Source organism: Podarcis gaigeae, assembly GCF_964106915.1.
Source record: "Podarcis gaigeae genome assembly, chromosome: 1".
In the NCBI taxonomy this organism is placed as follows: Eukaryota; Metazoa; Chordata; class Lepidosauria; order Squamata; family Lacertidae; genus Podarcis; species Podarcis gaigeae.
Window position 1 is genome coordinate 105,588,806 of NC_139678.1, and position 6,000 is coordinate 105,594,805.

Genomic DNA, 6,000 nt, shown 5'->3' on the forward strand with positions numbered 1-6,000 from the left:
CCTATAAGTTGGGCCCAACTTGTCAGTCCCATGTTACAGATGATAAGGTTGGGACAGGCTGAGAGGCTGTAACTTGCCACAGGCCACCTACAGAGCTCATAGCTTAAGTGAAATTTGGGCAGCCACTTCTAATTTTCAACAGCAACAACAAAAAGAATAGGAAATGCTTCATATGCTAGATTTTAGGTATAGCTGCAGATTGAGAAATAGTTACTATTGTCTAAATAAAAATACATATCCCCAGAGCTATTTTTCTAGAACAAGAGGTGCTGGAACTCACCATGAACACCTCCCTTGTTCTCTTATAGTGGCAACGGTGCCCACCTGGGAGGTGCCAGAACTGAGTTCAGGCTGAAAAAATGCCCTGCACATCCGCCTTGATCTGATTGACTTTTCAGTCTGCTGTCCAAATGCTGACTGTTGATGGACAACTTCAAGACTCCTGCTCTTCCCCATAAGCTTGGGCTGACAATGGAGGACCCTCCTTTTCCAAGGAGGACACAAGACCACCTGAGGTGATATGTGAACCAAAGACCTCCGGCTCATTGCATATGCCCTGCACTACCAAACCGCAACGCTCCGTTTCTTAGCTGCACGCAGTACTACAGATTGCTCCATAGGGAAACGTATGTGAAAAATGCCACACACATGTAATGCAACATCAATGGAGATTTCTGGGGCTTTGGGGAGGGTGGGGACTAACTCATATCAAAAGCTTGAGGGGAATGGGTTGCTAGTGCAAGTTTTTGCATAATGCCAGTTATTAGTGCAGACATATCTGAATTATCCCTTAGTGTGTTTAGAAATCCTCTTAGAGGTTGAGTGATACACCTGCTGCCATGGTCCTGTGTTGCCAGATACAGCAGAGCTCAGTGGAAGGAGAAGCCTGCCAACCAGCCAAGTCTCGGGGGGGGGGTACTTGTCTGGAGTCAGAGTACATAAACAAGGTCCAGTCCAGTCCTAAGGTCAGGAGTATCCCAGTTCACATAGTCAGACAATCCGGGGGGTCAAGAAAACCATGGGTCCAAGGCTATAAGAAGCAAGAAGCAGAACAGTCTGGTCAGGAATGATAAATGTTGTTTCCAGAAACTGACAGAGGCTGGAAACCCTGCTTAAGAAAGCTGAAACCACCTGGTTCTCATCAGGAGCAAGAAGGCCGATCAGCAGTAGCTGGAGTCACTTCGCCTTCTGCGCCTTCAGGCTGCTGCTCAGCAGGTGAAGCCGACTCCTGACCTGCTTACAAACATCTCCACAACAAGCTGCCTCCAAAACAGGCACTGCAGCAATTGCATGTAAATGGTGTGTCTAGTTTTTACAGTCTAAGCCTTCCCACTGTGCACCAGTAAAATCTGGACGCATTGCAAATGGTATGGTTTTGGATTCAGGGTGAAATAAATGTAATCAGTTTACCTTGCCTCCAACTGATCCCAGTGTAAGTCACACTCACATTTCAACATATTACTTTGGTCTTGAGAATTGACCTTAGAAACCCCATTTGCCCTTTACACCTGCTGATCTATTTGGAAGCAACAGGGCCATGCTCTTCACATAGTGTGTGCACATTGTTTGGGTTATATCACCTTCATGTGTATGTGTATAGACACACAGTGGTTGTGCTCCTATCCCTTGAAAAAGAATCTGGTATGCGCTAGATGATTGTAATTACTGCAAAGGTTGATGGTGAGCATGCAATTTGCATCAACAGCTACTTGGCTTGTAGTTCTTAAGCACTGACAACTTTGTACAGTATACTGTCAGAATGTAATGCAATAAGCCATTATCATATTTTGATGGAAATATGACAGCTAAGTTGGTCTCTTACATTTCATGATTTAAAAAAAAAAAAAAGGTTTTGCTGATTTAGCCTTACTACATCACACTACACACACACATACACAAACAAACAAACAACTGTGCTTTTAAGAAAAATGATTGCTTCTGTTATGGATTTCACGCAGCTAGGAAAACAAACCCGTCTACTTGCCATATGTTCCATTTTAATAAACTATACATTCATTTCGTTCAGCAACTTCAGCCTCTGGCTATCCATTGCCCTGTATATTAGTTTTAAATACACATTGCTTGCAATAACACATATCTGCCTCAAGTTAAGAAACGGTTAGATTTGCTTTATATTTGTGGTCCCATTGAAAACATTTATTCAATCCAAGGGAAAAATAAATGTGCTCCCTCAGCTCTGTCAAGTATAAACTGTTATTGATCCTCTAAATGAAATTTGTCCATGCTGATCGATCAAACACATTATTCCTCACGCACCCCCCCCCCCCCCGTCCATTACCAGCAATTGGAAACTCTCAAGCATCAATAGTTGTTTGATGGCACGGGCCTATAAATTGAGCCTATAAGCTTCCAATATCTGAGTTACTCTGCTTTGTTCTTCCCACGCCAAACAGTTCAACCTCTGAATATTTTCCCTTCTGAAAAGAAGGCTAAACAAAATTCAATTTAATAAAAACATGGATGATATTTTTGTGTCATATAAAACTCAAACAGCAGAGCAATGGCCATGGGTCTGGAAAGAAGTTGTTGAGAGAGACCATGGCATTGTTCATATAAAAAGTGTTGCAGACAATCTACTCTTTTTGTGATATTTTTCTTTATCTTAGTCAACCTCCTAGAAAAGTGCCAAAGAATTCCTCCCAAATGCTCTCCACCATTTTTTGTAGTAGCCACCATTTTCCTCTCACAGTGCCCCATAACAACTCTGTGTCTGAAGCATTGTGGAGGATACAAAATGGTGACCAAGCTGCCAACACACTTGCTGCTACTGCCACTTGCAATAGCATTAAGGGGGGGGGGGATATTATGCTACTGCAACTACTAATGGTGAGGAATCTTTGAGAAACTGTTGGAGAAATGTAGTGAAAGCACTCCCAAATTTCTCTGCTCATAAACAGAGTGGAGAATTTTAAGGGACCATTTGTGTAAAACTCTAGTTAAGACTTGATAGACTTTAGGACTCTTCAGCTCTGATGTGACACTAAAATGAAATACTCCATATAGATTCAGTGAGTGGAAAGGTATAGGCCAGATTGCTTAGCATCACTCTGCAAATGGATGCTGAGACATGCTTTTACATCTTTGAGATCACAGTTCATTACAACTGTGCCATTTTAACAGGGGACTGAGTAATATTAGTTATGAAAAATGGCTATGGGTTTGTGTTGAAATGGAAGAGCATCACCCCCATGTAGCATTTTGTAAATGAAGTCAGGAAGCTATGCTCAGGAAACCTCAGCTGACTGGGCAAACCTTCTGGTATGTTCATTTGTTGTTGCTCTTAATTAAAATTAAGGAAATCAAAAATAGATTAGAAGGGTTGTTGCCAGATTTGCTCGTCAGGCTGCAAGGATAAGGGAAAGTTATCAAAATCAATATGCTATTGATTGTGCATGTGAACATGCTGTCTGATACCTTTTATTTTCCTTGCGTACGCTAAAATATATGATGTTTGTGGTCTGTATTATTTTTGATGCTGTGGTCTAACTTTGACATACTAATGGAGCTAAGAGCTGTTGGTCCTTCCACGTAGACTTCAGCTTGCCAAATGAATGCCAGGTTCATTCTTTTAAAATTATTGATTAATTAATTGCCCTGTGCTGACCATGCTGCTATTTGTCACAGGGGAGAAACATAAAGTAAGAATATTTGTGGGAAGATCCAGTTGCAGATCTCTTGGCATAACACGCCCCTTAGGAACGCCCACAAATCCTTGGGTCAGAGCCTCTGCCTGTAAAACAAAGCGAATGCCATCATAGAGTTCGACTATTGTTGCTTTATTTAAGAACTTCATTTCAGGTAGATGGATAAAACAAAACAAACAAAACAAAACAAGGGACTCTTGTCTCAACAGCTAGCTATCATGAAGAACTTCTCCTCTTTTGCTGTCAATAGCTCATATGTTGGTCTTCCGTCTTGCTGATAGGTAATAATTTTCAAAGCAAGCTTAGGGAGCCGTGACTCTTGATTAAAACTAATAAGGGAGGGAGACACGGGTTTTTAAAAATCTCTCAAGAAATTATTACTGACAACTCACCCTTGAATTCCTATACAGAAGAAGAGCAGTGAGAATTTAAATACTCAGACTGGAGAAACTAATTAATCCAGTCTCCCTCCTTAGCCTTCATATAGGAAGCAGGACTATCTACATCATTCAAGATTGCCACTTGCTACTAATGCTGTATATTAGCAGAAATCCGTGTGATACGTTTACAACACACTCATTGAAATCACAGTCTCAACCCCACATATCGGGTACACTCCAGCCAAGCCTAAGTACTTTTTAGGCTTACAATCTTATCAACGGTGTCTGGTCCATTAGGAAAAATCCAGCACTGCTCCACCAAGCCCAGACCTCACTTCATACTTACAGTTAGTCCAGGGAATGGCGCGGCTGGTCATCTTCCTTCTCCTCAATCTCAGTTTTGCCCTTGTAGAACTCAACAGGAAGCAGAATGAAAACAAAACTAGAATTAATTTCCCTGTCATTGACTTTGGCTCCCCCTACTGTTGGCCTCCCTGCCTTCCACCCTACCAGTCCTAATCTGCAGCAGTCACCTACGCAGAACCCTACGCACGCTGACTTGAGAGCAAACCTCTTTGAACACAGTAGGACTTCCTTTCAGAGGAACATGCGTAGGGTTACACTGGCCATTCATTACAGTGTAACTATTTCTGTGCATGCTCAATTTTTTTTTTCCTTTGAAAACAATGGGGTTTAAAATTTTGGTTGGATTAGACACAGGTTTGATAGTTTTCACTGAAATGTACATCAGTCTGGAAAAGGGCCATACCGAAAAGCATACTTTCACATATTGCTAAAGACCAGACCAGATGTGGCATAGCAGATGCATACAGTAAATATAATATAATATAATATAATATAATATAATATAATATAATATAATATAATATAATATAATATAATATAATATAAGGTAAAGGTAAAGGTACCCCTGCCCGTACGGGCCAGTCTTGACAGACTCTGGGGTTGTGCGCCCATCTCACTTAAGAGGCCAGGGGCCAGCGCTGTCCGGAGACACTTCCGGGTCACGTGGCCAGCGTGACATCGCTGCTCTGGCGAGCCAGAGCCGCACACGGAAACGCCGTTTACCTTCCCGCTGGTAAGCGGTCCCTATTTATCTACTTGCACCCGGAGGTGCTTTCGAACTGCTAGGTTGGCAGGCGCTGGGACCGAGCAGCGGGAGCGCACCCCGCCACAGGGATTCGAACCGCCGACCTTTTGATCGGCAAGTCCTAGGCGCTGAGGCTTTAACCCACAGCGCCACCTGCGTCCCATATAATAATATAATATAATATAATATAATATAATATAATATAATATAATATAATATAATATAATATAATATAATAACACAACACAACAAACACAATACATTACATTATAACAAACCTTTTAAGCCTCAGAGAGCTATAAATATGATCAGAGCAACACCACAGGGGAGAAATAAGAGGCTGGCATCCTTTTCCCCCAGGGGTTATTCTTAACAAAATCGCACACTAAACTATTGGGAAGAAAAAACTTATGGAAAAAAGTGACCTTGTATATTTACCCCTGAAGACAGAAAAATAGTGGGAGTGGGGTTGGTTTTGATTGGAGAAATTGCCCCAAAAGCAAAGGTTTACGCATCCTTTCCCCCGTGCCACTGCTCTTCAGAATTCCTCACAAGTTCAGTCAAAGTTAAAAGGACATGCCTTGTGCTTCATGACTAGTTTGGCCCTGGATAGGCCTCTAGCCCAGTGGTCCTCTGGATGTTGTTGGACTCCAACTCCCATCAGCCCCAGGCAGCATGGCCAATGCTTAGGGGTGATGGGAGATATAGTCCAGTGACATCTGGAGCGCCATCGCTGCTCTAGAACAAACATGGCAGTAAGCCTTCTTGCCCTCAAGATCTGCATAAATAGATACTGCTTCATTAGTAGTGGTTGATGTGGATAGTTCACCCCAGAAAACAGAAT

General features: G+C 42.2%; 1 long non-coding RNA gene across 1 annotated transcript in view; it reads right to left on the minus strand.

Moving 5' to 3' along the window:
• The window catches only part of LOC310833887, a 45,448-nt gene extending 40,983 nt beyond the window's left edge, over positions 1–4,465 (minus strand). The window contains exon 1 of the long non-coding RNA XR_014558986.1: positions 4,392–4,465. This is a non-coding gene — a long non-coding RNA (uncharacterized lncRNA). The remainder of the gene's footprint in view (positions 1–4,391) is intronic.
• Positions 4,466–6,000: the final 1,535 nt, after the last annotated feature.